Genomic DNA, 16027 nt, shown 5'->3' with positions numbered 1-16027 from the left:
CAGGCAAGCACAGAGGGGAGAGAAGTATTTGAAGCAGAAGGAGCATGCTGGTACCAAATCCGAGGGCTACGTGTTGGCCAGAACATCTTCAGAGAATGCTCCTCAGATGGAGGTTCAGAAACAGCCTCCAGACTGGAGAAGAAAGAGATGGAGCTTGGTAAGTCCTTGGAGGGGATGAAACACCATGGTACCCGTGGCCACGAGCATCCCTTGCACCCCTGGCTCCAGCAGAGGGGAAGCCCAGATGTCTTAGTCACAAGCCATCTTGCGAAGACAAGGGATCTTCCCAAGGTCATGGAGGAGGAGTGGGATCAGGCAGTCCTTGGACATGCTCCCGTCAGCCCTTTCCAGTGATGTGAGAGGGAGAGCAAGTGCCTGTGGCCCTGCTCAGCCTCCCGGGAGTAGCAGCCCATGGCCCCACCTGACCGTGAAAGGTTCCACCACCCTCTGGGAGAGCAGCTGCTCTTCCCATAGGAGGAAGGCCAGGAGAAACGGGGCTGCCTGCCAGCAGCTCCTGGGGCTGCACCTCGCTGCTGCGAGAGTGTCAGGGAAGGAGGGGATGCCCTGTTACACGGGGTGTGGGGACCTCCGCGTCCCCGCCGTGCCGCAGAGCATCCGCTCCATTGTGCGGCGGTGCGTTGGAGGGAGTTTGGGTTAAAAGGGGTTAACAGCTCTCTGCTGTAACACATGATTGGTCTTTATGAGGTTGAAACTCTTGTCTGTTTGAGGCCTACAGATGATGCTAAAGAGCACAATAATGACAGCAATTCAAAGCAATCTAATTATGCAAACGGGAGGCTAAACAATTTCATCATCCTTAAATTAGATTGTCCTAATGAGATAAAGACACCAATTAATCCTGAATTAATTTCAATAGCCTATTTCAGGCAAACACTTTAATATGCAAATGTAAATGAGAAACAAAGCCTACTGTAGAATGCCAGAGTTCAAAACCTCTCTCTGCACAGCTGCAGCGGGTGTAAATAGTGTCTAATGAGTTTGCATGGAAAGACACAACCAGTTGAAAATTTTAGACTTCATAAAGCACAGCCGGTGCCTCAGGTACGTCGTGGTGCCGAGCTGGGCAGGAGGAGAGGGAGGACTCACTCACTGATGCCGGGAAGGAAGGCCATCAGCCGCCCTGCTCTCCGCAGGCACACGCAGGATGGGTCCAGCCGCCACCGCCACAGGATGAAGGGCTTTAACAAGATGCTGCTCCATAAAGCCAAATGCTTCATGCTGAGTACCTGGCCAGTCGCCTTTCTAGGACGCAGAGATGATTTTAATTAGCTGTTGCATAATTGTTTTAAATTAGCCATTTTGCTATGCACTCAAAAAAAAAAAAAATCCGCTCCCATTTTTTTTTCTCCTAGGCACTTGGCAGGGGAAAGGGCAGAGCTTGGGATTTAGGTTACAGACAAAACCAAACATTGTCCTGAGTTTCTCTTGCCTTGCTCCTCTGCCATAACAAACATTTGCTTTGAGCCGTCGAGGAAGCAAGACCCCCTTCCCAGGGCCTGACTGAGGTCTGGCTTCCAATTTGCACTTTGCTTTAATTACGGACAGTGGGCAGAGGTGTCTGCAAAGGTCTGCAAAGGTGGCTACGGGAAATGATGGCATCGATGGTGAGGCTCAGGTCTGAGTTATTCCTGCTGCTGTGTCTTCTCTCCTGCAGGTCCCAGGGGTGTGTCCTGGAGGAAGTTGGGTTTTGTTTTGTTTTGTTTTGTTTTTTAAAAAAGGTCTAACAAAACCAAACGATCCCAGAATTGGGTAATTTATCCCTCTACCGCTCCTTTTGCCAAATCCATTCTGGGCTGCTGTTAGGGGATAATTTAATCCCAGAGGGGGTTTGTGTCCTTCCAAAAGTATTTCTTTGTATATGCCAACCCTAGATGTTCCTTCCCCTTAAAAATGCCAGTTCTCCCTTTGAACCACCCCAAGGTTTATCCTCAGCATCACCCGGTGGCAGCTCGTGCTGCAGGTTAAGGGGCCAGCCTGGGAGGAGATGCTGCCTGGGGACTGTCCTGCACAGAGACAAGGTCCCTTTCATCCTCCCACCTTCCCCTGCAGCTTTTCCACCAAACCCTGACAAGATACCAGTTGGGTTGGAAAGCAGTTACTCTTCTTCTTGCCTTCACCTGCTGGCTGTTACCAAATGCACAGGATCAGAGGAGGTGACAGTGACAATCCTGGGGCCACCAGCACTGGGACACACCCTGGGCAAGGCTGGTGAGCTGAGCTTGGCTGCCAAAGTGATGTCCAAGGCTGAGACAAGTCTAGACAGGCTGTGAAAGTCTGGGGACAAAGCTGAACATCACCGTTTGACCTCCAGCAAGCAGACACCTCGTGTCTTCCCCATGCGTTGGAGGGAGTTTGCTCTTTGTTTTGGCATCGTGTGGTTTTCCCACCCAGATATTTCATGAAGCGATGAGATTCTTTCGTGGTCACATTGCCTCTTGCAAGGGCTTTCTGGTACCAAATAACGTCCCTGCTGTTTACTAGCACTCCTGCTTCGCTTAGGAGGGCAGCGGGAGTCGTGGTCAGGAATTTCGGTACCTCTGCTGAGAAACCTTGAGTAACCATCATTTGTGCAACATAGCATTTAATCCTTGCTGGGTGGACCACGAACATCCCTTTCCATTTCTCCAGCCTTAATGGGCATGGTGGTTTATTGACAGATGAATTGAGACAGTGAAAGGGCTGATGGCCCAGAGCTTGCAGTGTGCCAGCAGATCTGGAGATCTTCTATCACACATGTTTGTCCTTGGAAAAAAGACAATTGACTCAGTAAATTGCTTAATCTCTGGCATGCTGGGTACCAGTGCCGCCTTTTCCGCTGGAGCCTGGGAGATGTTTGGTTTTTTTCCCAAAGCATTCAGCGCTGCCTGGGCTCTGCTGTTGGAAATGTCAGCAGAGTAGTACGAGCTTTAGCTTGCCTGGAGGTGCTGCACCACGGATGGGGACCTGGGCGAGAGCTTGGTGCTGCTGCTGCTCCTGAACATGCTCCTGGCCAGAAGAGCAAATCCCTCTACCCAGCACCACGGGGTGCAGGCATGCCCGGGAGCAGGAGCACAGATTTAGTGGCTCTTGGACACAAGGTGCTGGGTTAGCTGGATCTTCTGTCCAACTCAGGAGGGTTGGGGGGTTACCCTGGCCTGGGGTGGTACCTGCCAGCAGAGGGGGGGGCAGGCTGGGGGAGCCCAGGGTGGGGAAGCTGTTAGCAGGCACAAGCTGCATCCAAAAGAAGATGACAGATCACTGCCTAGGGCTGTGGTTTCCCGTTAATTAATACCAGATCTGCACATTACCCGGTCACCCCATGGGAGGAATTGGGTCTGAATCAGGGGTGAGCACATGATCGCATTTTTGCCAAATTACCCAGCTCGTACAATATGGTGTGCATCTGGCTCCCCGCCAGCGGCGGGAGTACAAAACAATACCTGATTCAGCAGAAAGTCTTCCTGGCCCCTTTGGAGATCTTGTGAAGCAGCAGAAAGAGTTTATATCTGTTCAGTGCTTTGCATTGTTTTCAGGCTTGGACTGGGTGCCATAAAATTGGATTTATGGTCATGGGGAAGTATGGCCAAAGGAGCACAGCCTCTCATGCCAGTGCAGTTTAAAACTAGACATGGGGATGGGTCCAAAAGCAAGTCCTCCTGACTTTCCATCCACACGTGAGCTTTGTTGCCTGGATCCATCTGTTGTTGAAGCCTGGTGATCCCTGGAGGAGCTGGGCGTGCTGCTGAGATCCCGAAACAGGGATGCTCAGTCATGTTCTAGTTAAAGGGCTCTAACAGTCAGCCAGGGGACTTGTAAAAATGTTACCACAGGGTCTCCTGTTTATTCTCACGCTCTCTGTACTCGGCTCACACATTAAAAGATGGTATTTTTTTAGCTGCCAGTGCTGCTGTCTGACAAATCCAGCTGTTTTCTTTCCCCCTCTGAAATCATGACATTTATAATCAGCGTTTAGTGGAAAGATGCCTGAGTGGTATGCTCTGCCTGGGTACTCGGAGAGGGCTGGTGCTCAAGCTGCTGTGCTGGGGATGAGATTCCCACACTGGGCAGATCTCTACCGAAAAAGCATCCAGACGGCTGGGATGGCAATGGGCTGTCATTCGACTTGCCAGGGCATGGGCATGAAAACCATCCTCAGATTTGCAGCCACCTGAGGAAGCTGGGCTATCCTCCCTTTCCTCGTGCACCCACCCTCTGATGGGGGAAGGCAGCAGGGAGACTGGGTTGGGTTCCCAGCGCTCCTGTCTGCTGTCTTTGTGCCCCTGGAAGTTCCCAAGGGGAAGGCAGAGGGAGCCAGGGATTTCCCTGTCCTGGTATGGTTTTGGGAAGCAGAGGGCTGGGAGTAAAAGTCTGATGCAGAGTAATGGGGGTCTCCTGATCTTCCCATCTTCCAGAGGAAAAAACTGACCCATCTCCATTCCAGCTCTCCCCAGTGCCTCCAAAACCCCTCCTGAAAGCAGGACAGAGCAACCTCTGTTCCCCTCCTTGCAGCAGCCCAAGGAAAAGACCTTACATTTTAGCTGTGGAGATCCACTTTTCCACACCTGTAAAAAGGGCGAGGCTGCAAAAGGTGAGCTCAGAGGAAATAAAGCCACACAGCACCAGCAGCAGCTTTGTTACTGATGAGCCATCCGAGGTGCAGCAGAGAATCTGCATAAAATATTCCTTGTGGAGCTCGGGTAGCTGGTCCCAGCCCAGATAACAGTCTGACAGTCGCCAAGGAAGGATGCCTTTAACCTTCACAAAACTGAGAGGACAGCAGAGAAATGAGCCAGGCAGCAGTGTCATGAAAATCACAGCCTCAGCGGTTCGGATGCTTTTCGTTCTGCAGCAGGGTTTTGGGTGGCAGGGGGGAAATAAGCAAAATGCTGGCAGGAAGATGTTTGGTGGGCCAGGGGCACGGTTCTTGTGAGAGCTATAAAAGTCTCTTGCAGGAGATCTTTTCAGAAGTTGGCTCCTGGTGGTCCTGGAGAGATGGAGATGCTGTTGCTGCTGAATACTCTGTGCCACGCAAAGGTTACAGGTTTAGCAAAAGACCACCCAGCAGAGGTCCAGTGAGACCATAGCGTGGTGGTACAGCCCCCATGGGATGACAGCACCAGCTCCTCCAGGTCTTCAGGGGTTGCTGCTCACTAATATGAGATTTGAACCTTTTGGGACAAGCATTTCTATCGTGAAAAGCGTCTCTGGAGGCACAGAAGGGTCTGTACATTGGGCTGCATGCTTATGGTTCAACTTCTGCCTGGTGATACCAGCCCTACCAGTCTGCAAAGGGGCTGTGTGGGTCCTAGCCAGCTCTCCAGGGGCCTGTTTGCAGCTCATGGTGGCTCCTCCTTTCTTGTGCACAACCTATAGTTTTCTTTACCCTTTTTTCTGCCCATCTCCAAGCAGTTCACTAGTGGGAGGCAAACCTTGAAATCTGGTTTGGCTTTGTGAGGGCTTATCCTCCTCTGTGTTTAAGTGGAGAGTGAAAGGGGAAAGCAGAGTATTTCTACAGCTAAATGGCCTGTTTGGATGACTGGGCTTGGGGACCTTTCCTACCTGGGGTCTGATGGGATAGGGAACCCACATCAATATTTGGAAAACCCTGTTTCATGAGTTTTAATGCAAAAAACGATTTTTGCAGCAAAAATTTTCACCAGGCTCATCACACCAAGATGATTTGACAACCAGTGTGGGACACCCAAATGAGCGCTCAAAGGCAAAAAGGCCTCCTCTGTCTCCACAGTGTTTTTTTGTTTGCCAAACCACGTATTTGGTCCATGCTTCAAAGCAAAACTCACCAGGGCTGGCACGCTAGGCAGCTCCCACTCCACAGCCCTCGCACTGAACGATCCAGTGTTTGCAGCCACAGTTTCCAGCTGGGCTTTTCCTGCAGAGCCCCGGCGAGGTGGCATCTGGCTGTCCCCAGGCAAGCTGCTTCCCACCAGTGCTGGTGGAAGGCAGCGCTTTGGAGACTGTCTTGTGACACTGAGACACCAGGGAAAGAAAAAAAAAAAAAAAAAAAAAAGAAGAGGATCAACTCTTCATCTGGAATGGGAATAAAGCTGGTGAAAGGACTGATGTTTTCTCTTTTGCCTTGAGGTTAGAAAACAGCAGGAAATCCTTGCTTGAAGAAAAGGCACATGGCCACCAGCATGACTTGTGCAGGCTTTGCTGCCTTGAAGTCAGTCTGGAAACAGTTTTGCGGTGGATAAAATTTCACGGACTTTCCATAGTTTCTGACTGCAGCTTTTCTTGCGCCTGGTTTGCAGCTAAAGCTAAATTTTTGCCATATTTGCACAAGCTTGGAAGGCAGTGTTCGTGCAGTTGGTATCACGGAGCTGGGCGAAGCGAATACTGGTTTATCTCCACACTTTTACATGTGGCAAGACAAAATACCCACGTGGGAAGGGGTTTGCAGAAGCAGCCATAGCTGGAGCCCTTGTTTTTGTCCAGGCATCCAGCTCCACAAAGTCTTTGAAAAGCAAACAATCCTCTAACCAGCGACCCCACAGCCTGCAGAACTAACTTTGCCTTTCTAGCTTATTAATAAGCATCTTTTCTGAGTAACCAAGATGTATTGAGTTGGGACTCCCCGAGTACGAGCAGCCAGAGATAGCTTTGACTTTTCCTTTTTTTAATTTACCTTGTGGGGCTGTGGGAAATGAGCAATCCTTCTGGCTGTCAATATCGGCAGCGGTGCTACCATTGCCGTGACAAGGGAAGGGGGGTCGGGGGAGGTCTGGAGAAACCAGGCACCCCGGGACCGACGTCTCAGCCTCGCGCCCAACCGGAGCTGACACATCTGTCGTGACGAGACTTGAGTCGACGGCATTCTTGCGACTCCCACAAACAGTCTTTTACTTCAGCTCTTTCCCCTTCCCAACTTTCCCAGACAGATTCTTCCTTTTATTCACCCTTTCCCAGCCCTTCTCTCCTCTCCCTGCTTGGAGGGGCTCAGCCATTTTGCAGAGGGGCTCCTTTTTACGTCTCACCTCGTTGCAGAGGAAACCTCCACATTCACAACATGTTGATGGTAGTGGGGAGCAGGGTGGCTCGGGGGGGACCTGCTCTGCCCACTCGTGTAGGAGCTGCTGTCTTGTTCTGCATCCCTGCCTCTCCCACCACCCTCTCCCTTGCAATAGCAGCCAGGGCTGTCACTGGAGGTGGTGCTTGTGGGGTGGCCTGGCCTTGTTGGTGTCTTTTCCCATACTTTCAGGGCAGGACAAAAGCAACCTGGGCTGCCAGGTGGCCAGGGAGGGAAGGGAATCAGCTGTATCTCAATTCAGTGATAATGAAGTGATACAATACAACTCAGCTTGGTGTGGCTGGAGGGAAGGAGACGAGGAGGTGATATAAGGTGTTCTCAGTAGCTCCCTGTTTTTCTCTGCCTTCCTGCTTCTTTTCCTCAGGGTTCTGAGGGATGCCATGAGGGTGCTCAGTGTCCTGGGATCCTTCTCTGTGCAGCATTGAGACCTGGGGAAGAAAAGCCATTGGGCACCACAGGGATGACTCTCCTGCTTGTGGATCACAAACTGTGAGTGGGGCATTGCAGGGGTCGGGGGCTTTGCCAGGGGGTGCTGCTTGGTTTGGGAAGGGTCATTCTGGGGTTGCTGCCCAGGTCCCTGTTGCTCTGGGGTGTGATGATACTATTTGTTGTTTACCTAATGTTTTCCAAGCACGTGACGTTTTCTTTGACTGTTTTAAACTGTTGGATTCCCTGCTCAAACGTAGAAGAGAGTTTGGTATCGTTCGGGTTTCTCTGGCCGCGAGTGGGCTGCCAGCCCTCCTTGCTGGCACTGCCCTGCCTGGGCTGGGCTGACAGGGGCTGCTTTGTGCTGCTTTTGCTGGTGCTTTGAGACCCTCTTCGAGCTCTCTGGTATCTTGTGGCATGTTCAGCTCCTGCCAGCCTCTGTCCTGCACCCAGTGCTGGCAGAAGCTTGTTCCTCTGCCTGCGCTAGACAGGCTGCAGCTTGTGTGAGGGACTTGGGGCAGGTCAGGTCTGGCTTAGTTGGATGCGCAAGGGGATCAACAGCAATAAACATGCAAAGGGTTTCCTCCTATTGCATCTCTCTCTAGCAATGCCTCATGAGAAATCCTTTAACGTGAGCTCATGTCTCACTTTATGTTGCACAAGTGCCTTTTCGGGGACTCCTGTGCCACAGATCCAGCCAAGCGCTGAAGCAGATGAGCATGTGCTTCCCTGCGTTCCTTCTGCTGAAGTAGAAATCACCCCAGGTTTGGGGATGGGGGCAAGAGAAAGGATGGAGAGTGCTGCTGGGGGTAGATGCTGATTCCCCAGGTGTAGTGTTGCACCTGGGGCAGGGTGGATGGGGAGGAGCCCAGTGGAGGGAAGGGGCTCCCTGGTGTTCCACCACAGCCCGCGGAAGCAGCGGGGCAGGAAGGATCTCCCGGTTTTCCAGGTCAGCTCTCTTGCTGTTGACTCCCACGGGCAGGCTGCAAGGCAAAGAGCGGATGTCCCATTTCTTTCCCATCCTGGTTCTCACCGGAGTGACCCAGCTGTCAGCAATGGCCTGGGCAAACCTTGTTGCTCTGGTGGCTTTGGGCATCTCCTGTGATGGCTCCCGTAGGGAAAGGCGATGTGTTTTTTGGGTGTTTAATCATTTTACGTGGCCACTGTAGCCAGGTCACTGCTGTCTCATGTCCTGCATGTGGTGGGAGGCTCTGTCCCAGTGCCATTTGTCGCTGGTATGTTCCATTTAACTCCGGTGAGAAGCTTCAGACCCAAACCATCTTAAGTGATCTACAAAAGACAGTGATAAGTACCTTCCCCCATCATTACGGCTCCATTTTATCACGGTGGTGATAGCAATAATGGCGGTTGTAACCCCCATCAAGTCCACTTAACATGGTTCATTTTCAAAAGTCACTCAATGCCTCCTGACAGTCCGGCCGGGCGGTATGAAAAGATCATTTAACCCTGATGATCCGAGGGAGCCGGCGAGTGGGAAAAGGAGCCCTGGCAGCCGGAGAGAAGCCAGCACAGGGCGGGCAGGGGAAGACCATTGATTTTATGACAAGGGGCAAAACCACTGTCAGCGTGGAGCAGCGCGGATCGGGGGGACGTTTCAATTAGCGCTGGCGGGAGAAATCCCAGGGAAGGCAGAAAAGCCTGGGCTGCCTCGCCTTTTATTTTTTTAACGATGAAAAATGAACCCAAAATTAGAATCCCTATTAACAATTAGCGTAATTAAAGGCGACACGTTATAATTTCAGCAGAAAGGCGCTTTATGATGATACGGTGGCCTGAGATAATTACACCCGGCACTTGGCTGAGGCGAGTGGTAAATGGACGGCACGGTGGCCCACCTGCCACTCACTCAGCCCTGCTATTATCCTGCCTGATGCTGCTCCAGTCCTGCCTCGCCGCGCAGTTATAAGCAAAGCCATCCTCTCCTGACCTCAGAGCCGTTTAGAAATTGCTCCTAAAGCGTGCTTGGTTTTAAAGGCTGGGCAGGGGAATGAGTACTCTGGCTTGCAGCGGGGGTGCGAGGTGCCCCACGGGCAGTTGCTACCATCCGGGATGTGTCAATGGCTGGGTTGGCAATCACAGAGGAGACCCTCTAGCAGAGATGTTCCTCTCATCTGCTTCACCCACCTGTGTCAAAGCCATAGCTCTGACTTGCTGTCACTTGCCACCATGAAGGCATCCAGCTGCATCTCGGCCCCCGCATCCCTCCATGCATGTGCAGCTCCTCCCCAAACTGAAAGGGCTGAAGCTGGGGGGGGGGGGGGGGGGGCAAGCCCTAGGTTATGAGCTGCTTCCCCACCTCCCCTGGTGCTCCCACCAGGACAGCTTGGGGACCGCAGCCTGGCAGCTGTCACCTGCGGCGGGGGAAGCGCCTACTGATGCTTTGAAAGCGAAGTCGCTCAGATTTGGCAAACGAGCAGCACACGCTCTCGCTTTCAGGTTCGCTTATCTGAATAATTACATGAGTGAAGCTATCCCAGAGTGTCTTGGAATATGCAGAAATATATTCCATCTGTGTATGCCACAGCATCAAAGTCAAAGAGCTCTCTGAAAGGAGGTTGGTCTCGCTGATATTTGAAGGTGGGGTGGGGTGGGGGGTGGAAGGAAACACTAAAAATCAGAATCGTATGCTGCCGAAATGACCCATTTGGGTTTAGGTCCCAAAGTTTGAATTTTGAGGGCGTGTTTTTGTTTGGTTTTGTTTTTATTTGAGATCATTTTGGATTATAGTTTACATAAGACTGCGAACCTTGAAAGCGTTCAGCTGGAAGCAGAGCTGTCAATTCTGTGGCAACGAAGCACTTTGATCACTGGGAGAGGAATTTTTTTGAGTTTTTCTTCTGCTGAGGATCTAGAACTTGCTGGGGAGGTTTCTTCTGTGTTTGGAGCAAAGTCAGGAGAGCAGCTTTCTTGCAGTCCCTGCCCCTCCAGTTGCCTTCCTTGGCTTGCAGGAGGATAAATAGAGGAGCTCTCAGGTTCTTGGGTGTGGGGAGCATCGTTGCCTGCAGTGCTGCTCCATCCCAGGGTAGGACCATGCTGGAGTAGTTTGCTCCCGGTGGACGGCAGTTACTGGCAATTTATAGTTGTGTTCGAGGAAGTCCCTCAGAAGAGGGTTTAAGAGTTGTTGAGTCAACACGAAACGATATATCAGTTAATGAAGTTTAATAGCACTGAATAAGAACTGCACTGCAGCTCTGGGATCCTCTTGCAAATGCGGTTATGGTCTAAAAAAGAGAGGCTGGAAAAGCAGTCCCTTGCTCCTGTCCATATGTTGTTCCCTCCGTGCTTTGCAACTCAGATGCCTTTAATCACAAGCCAGTCCCACAGAGGTGATAACAGGAGCTGGCTGGCATCTCTTCTGCTCCTGCAGCATCAGCAAGAAGATGAGTCCCGGGCATTTCAGAAGAGTGAGTCAGGCCTTCCCCAAATCAGCTCCACAACCAGCTTTTCAACAGTAAGGCCTGCTCACCTTCTTAAAATTCCTCTGAAGGTCTTTTGAGCTTTGCAGAAAGGAACTTTTCTAAAATCAAGTTCCCGCCCCAACACATGTGCTCAGGAATTAAGATCTTGCCATCCTGGACAGAGATTTGCTGGTGGCAGTTTTTCTTGTGAAAATCTAAAGATGTCTTGGGACAGCTGCAAAACTAGGGGATGAGATTTATTTTTTTTTTTTAGAAAAACAATAATAAACTGGTAAAAGGGTGTGTTGGACTGCAGAGCTGCACAGGAGGGAGCGTGTACATCCCCCCCACTCTTGCAGCCTGCCTGGGGTGAGGGGGGGCAGATCCTGCTGTGCGAGTGGCTCGGCAGCGATGCAGGGAACAGCTTGTGGTCCATGCTGGGAAGTGTAAGGAGTTGCTGTCTGACAGCCTGTGTCAAACCCACACTGCTCCCACTTGCACAGCAAAGGGGAAGCCCGGGGGTGCTGCGAGAACAGGAGCTGCCCACATTGCCCTGCGGCCATGGGGCAGGGGGTGGGTTAGGGGTGTTGTGAGGTTCCTTTTATGAGGGCTCGTAATTCAGCACATCGAAACTAGACCTCTGAGGATCTTTCTCTGTGGCTTGTCACGATACGCACCTCAGCACGTTTGTGCTATTGTTGTCTGCCCGGGATGGTGCGCAGTGCTGCAGGACTTTGCTGGGTCCCATAAGGTGCTTGGGATGGAACAAGAAGCAGAGCAAATCCTCCGTGTGATGCTAAATAGTGACTCGGCTGGCTTTTTTGAGAGGCATGCATGTTGGTGGGAATTGCCGGGTAGGTAGTGGCTTTCTTGGAAGCACCAGCCATCCTTGGAGCACCCCTGGCTGCAGAGCGGAGGAGGATATCCCATCCCTTGGCTGCCTGCTCCATCGCATCTGCCTTTTCCGAGGGTTGAGTGCCACTGTGTGCTGCTCGCCACCTGCTCTGCTGGGCTGCTGCTTGCTGCGACAGGGAGGTGAGCACCAAGCTCCTGTCTTTAGAAAAATCTTGACCCAGTTTTCTCTGGAGCCACTCGGAGGCAAGGCGTTTAGCAAAGCGCTTTGTCCCTGCCGTGCGCTCCGCCAGCCTGAGCAGCCGCCAGGCTCCAGACAACGCTGCAAGGATTTGTCTGTCCAGGGGAGGGCATCTCCTCTCCCAGCCTGGCCTCCTCTGGGGGGGGCGGGCTGTTCTGCCAAGAAATGCAGTCAAAAATGTGACCGTTAGGTGGGTCTGATGTGGGGTGGAAAAGCAATGATGAGTGGTTTGGGTTGCTCTGGTTTGAAAGCAGCTGGGACTTGAGTGTGTGCAGGTGCAGGGGGCTCTTTCCAAAGTCCATAGCTTGTTCCCAGCATCTTTTTTTTTTTTTTTTTTTTTTTTTTTTTTCCTGCTCAGCCCTCCTCTGAGCTCCCTCAGAGGGAAAACTGGGCCTGGCTCATAACATCTCACTGCTGCCGTCCAGGTGCAGGGGAGGGTGGCTGTGATGGTGACAAAGCCAGTCCCTGTGTGCTGTGTCCCTGCTTGGGAAATGCTGACTCAGCAGGTGCTTGCAGGGCTGAGGGGCTCACAGCAGGTGACAAGACTCCTGGGGAGGGCAGTAACAGGGCCCCCCCCCCACTGCTGCCCTTGGGGTGGGTGGAAGCAGCACCTGCTCCAGCACCTCCCCGTGTCAGGGTCTGCAATGTCGCCTGGCCATCCCTGGGCAGGAGCCACCTCCAAACTCACTTGGCCGCCACCTCTAACCCCCTCAGTCTTGTTTATCCTCCCTGTGAACGGCTGAGAGTTGCCCCAGAAACTGGGGGACAGAGTTGGTGCCTCGCAGCCCCCTTGTTTCCCAGCCCACAGTGGGACGTGCGCAGTGGGGTCCCCAGTGCAGGGACCTCCAGGGATGGTGCCAGCACCTGCAATGGGTGTCCCTGCTGCAAACCAGCACCAGTCTGGAAGGGAGGGTGGAAAATCCTCGCTGAAAGCCCCTGGACGTGCTGTGCTGTGCGGGGGCAGGGGAGCATGCCAGAGCTGGGGGAGGCTGTGGCACATCCAGCACCCTGGCAGCTTCAGGCACAGGCGTGCATGGAGGGGGGGACATACCCCTTGGCACTCTCAAAGTTCAAATATTTAGAATAAATGATGTCTGACCCTTCCCTCCTCTCTTCCCTTCCCTCTCTCGCCTTCCCCAGTGCCAGTTCCCAGTAACCCTGGTCCAATAATTCGGTTGTAATAAAATGTGACTGCTGGGGCTATTTTTACGGAGCTGGCACTCATTTGCATGCCAGCTCTGTGTGGGGCCCCAGGCAATCTATTTTTTTTTCTTCTTTCCCCTCTCCCTTCCCCCTCCTCTTCCCCTTCACTCCCCCCACCCCGCTGGCATCCCTCTGATCAGAAGTGACAACAGAAACACAGCCGTATTTCCCGGAGATTTACCGAGTTAGACGACGAAAGCTCAGAGGAACAGTAACAATAGGAAGGGGGACACGAAGGAAAGCAGTGGGGGGAAGTTCCTAAACTGATCATTTTCAAATGTCAGCTCTGCTCTCGGGGGCTCTGGTGGCTCTGGGAGCAAGCCCGTGGCTTATGGAAATGCCAGGAGGCAGTGGAAGCCTATGGATGGAAGAGGCCAGCTCGGTCCTGCTCGCCCCTGGGGCTGGAGAGTCTTTGCTCCTTCTGGGTGGCTCCATGGGGTTTTGTCCTTGACTCGGTGCTGATGCTGCCACCCGCCTCCCTTGGGGGGGCTGCTGGGTGCCTCTGTGGGTGCTGCCTCTCCCCTTTGGGTGCTGCATCCCTCTGTATCCTTTGAGCAGCCCATTGCTTGGGACCTCTGGCCTCCTTCACCCTTCTTGGCTCTGGGGTGTCCTCTGGGTGCTGGAGGGAGGAGGGTGGTGGGGATTGGGTTGGGATGTGACAGGAACAGAGGCCACAGGAGCAACAGTGGCTGAATTTTTTTGAGAAATCTGCATTTTGTTGTGATCACTCCACTCCCAGCCTGAACAATCCCCTACTAGAAGCAGGCTTGGGAAAGAAGCACTGCTCTCCTGATGCCCAAGGCATCTTGGAGCAGGACTTCAAGCTTCACATTTCAAGGTGCCCAGAGGCTCCCCAAGCTGCCGCTGCCACCAGGCTGCAGCAGATCAGATGCGGGGGAGGCAGTATGAGGTGGGGGTCCCAGATGGCCAGGGGCCAGCTGGGGTGGCCAGGCACTGCACCAAGCCTCGCCGGTGCGTGGGGCACTGGGCAGCCAATGCTGGGGAGCACGGAGGAGCGGGGGCGAGGTGTGATTGCAATGCACTCTCCTTCCACCCCATCAGCTGCACACCGGCACCCAGCACCCTCATGCCAGCTATCTTACCAAGCAACTCCACTGGTGACGGGGACAAGTGTGTCCCTCCCAGCTGGGTCCTGTAATGCAGAGTGCTTGCTCGTCCCCATCCTCCCGCCTGTCCTCACCTCCCCCTCTCTGCTCCCTCTCTCTTTCTCTGTTTCTTTCCTCAGCGCCACTGTCAAGCAACTTGATCACCTGCCAGCCCGTATTGATTTTTGCTTCCCAATCTCCAAGCTGGATGGAAGGAAAAGATTAAAAACAGTTTGTCAGTTTGAAGTTGAATAAGAATTCAGCACAAGGGATATCACAGCTGCTTGGGTGGGGGAGGGGGTGGGGGGTAGAAGGGGTCAGGGCCAAAGACTGTTGGGGAAAGTGTAACCCTTTTGCATCCTTCGCTCTGGTGATGCCCCCACGGTGGCCTGATCCAGATCACCAGATCACAGCATCTCGATGACCTCCCAGCTGCCGGTGGAGGTCTGCCTTCATCCCTTGCCCTCTGGGTCTGTGCATCCCCTCTGTGTTGTCCCAGGGGTCCTGGTGTCCTGACACCCCCTGCCGTGGCATCTCAGATGCCTCTTGCTCCTCATATGCCTGCTGCTCCGCCAACGGTGCCCAGCCCCGGCGCTCCCAGCCTCACGTGTCCCTGCTGCCGGTGCCATTAGTATTCATGTGGTGGGTCTCCTGCTGTCCTTGTCAAGACTGAGTGGGCAGACTAAGGAAATTTGCCCTTCAAAAAATGAGAATCATTTGAGTCAGGGAAGCTCTTCCCTCGTGCGTGTGGTTTCCTTGCCAGCCCAAGGGATGACGAATGGTTCACTGCCATCCCTGTGCAGCGAAAAAGGGCCGCTTGGTTGAGATTTGGCAGGTTGCGCTGGGTACGAGCGAGGGTTGCGTGCAGACTGGGAGTGGGGCTGCACGCCATTGGGCTGTGTTGAATTTGGGCCGTGTGAAGGGGACGGTGCGTGCGCACCAGGGGTGCAACACTCCGTTGAGTGATGGAGGGTGCTCAGGGACAGATGGGAGCCTTGCAGGTTGGCTCCCGCACACCCCGAGGTGTTGGCACAGCCAGGCTCAGGGATGCACTGCCTGCCTAAATCCCCCAGCAGAGCTGCTGAGGCCGTGGGGCGGGACAGAGGGATGGCAGCTGAGGCCGGAGGTGCAGTCCTTGGCCGATGTCCATGCGGTTGTGAGCCTGTGCTGCTGTCGTGGGTAAGAGTGTTTTGTCCTGTCACTGCTTTCCCCCCTCTGCCTCCCTTTTTCTGTAAGGGAGAACAATGGAGCTGTAGGCTCAGGACTGTCCTTCCTGCTGCTGCCATTTCTGGCCAGTATCCAGTAAGGATCTGCTGAGATATATTTGCCTACATAAAATAAGTAGGGTGGACTTACTTTCATTTATACCTGCAGGTGTGTTTCCTTATCTAAATAATAGATGGTTATGTCCTCAGCCAGGGTAAGCTGGCGGAGTTCCTCCGAGGTCAGCAGAGCTGCTCTGGCTGACATCCAGAGGAGAGGACCTGGTCCTTCCAAGAAGGCATTGCCATAGCATGAGGATGGAAAGGACGGTGGCCCTGTTCACAGAGGGTTTGAGAGGTCTGGATTGCAGCTCTGTCCTGGGAGGCACAGGACAAATTAACTCAGCTGCAGGCAAGGTCTGCACCTGCTGATGGAGGACCACCACTTTTCCGTCAATGGGGAGAGACTGGCATGTCCTAAGGGCTGCTCTGCCTGTCCTGGGTGCTGTGGGACATGGGTCAGCTGCTGG

At 53.2% G+C, this 16027-nt stretch overlaps 1 protein-coding gene across 1 annotated transcript in view; it reads left to right on the top strand.

Annotated features, from left to right (window-relative positions):
• Nucleotides 1–16027, top strand: part of LOC308071680 (uncharacterized protein) — a 133498-nt gene extending 117471 nt beyond the window's left edge. Inside the window, exon 5 of the mRNA XM_080407480.1 lies at nt 1–16027. This exon is cut by the window's left edge and continues 32680 nt beyond it. The gene's annotated coding sequence lies outside the window, so the exon portion shown is untranslated.

This window comes from Falco punctatus (genome assembly GCF_963210335.1).
Source record: "Falco punctatus genome assembly, chromosome: 11".
Lineage (NCBI taxonomy): Eukaryota > Metazoa > Chordata > Aves > Falconiformes > Falconidae > Falco > Falco punctatus.
This window is presented reverse-complemented; position numbering and strand designations above follow the sequence as displayed.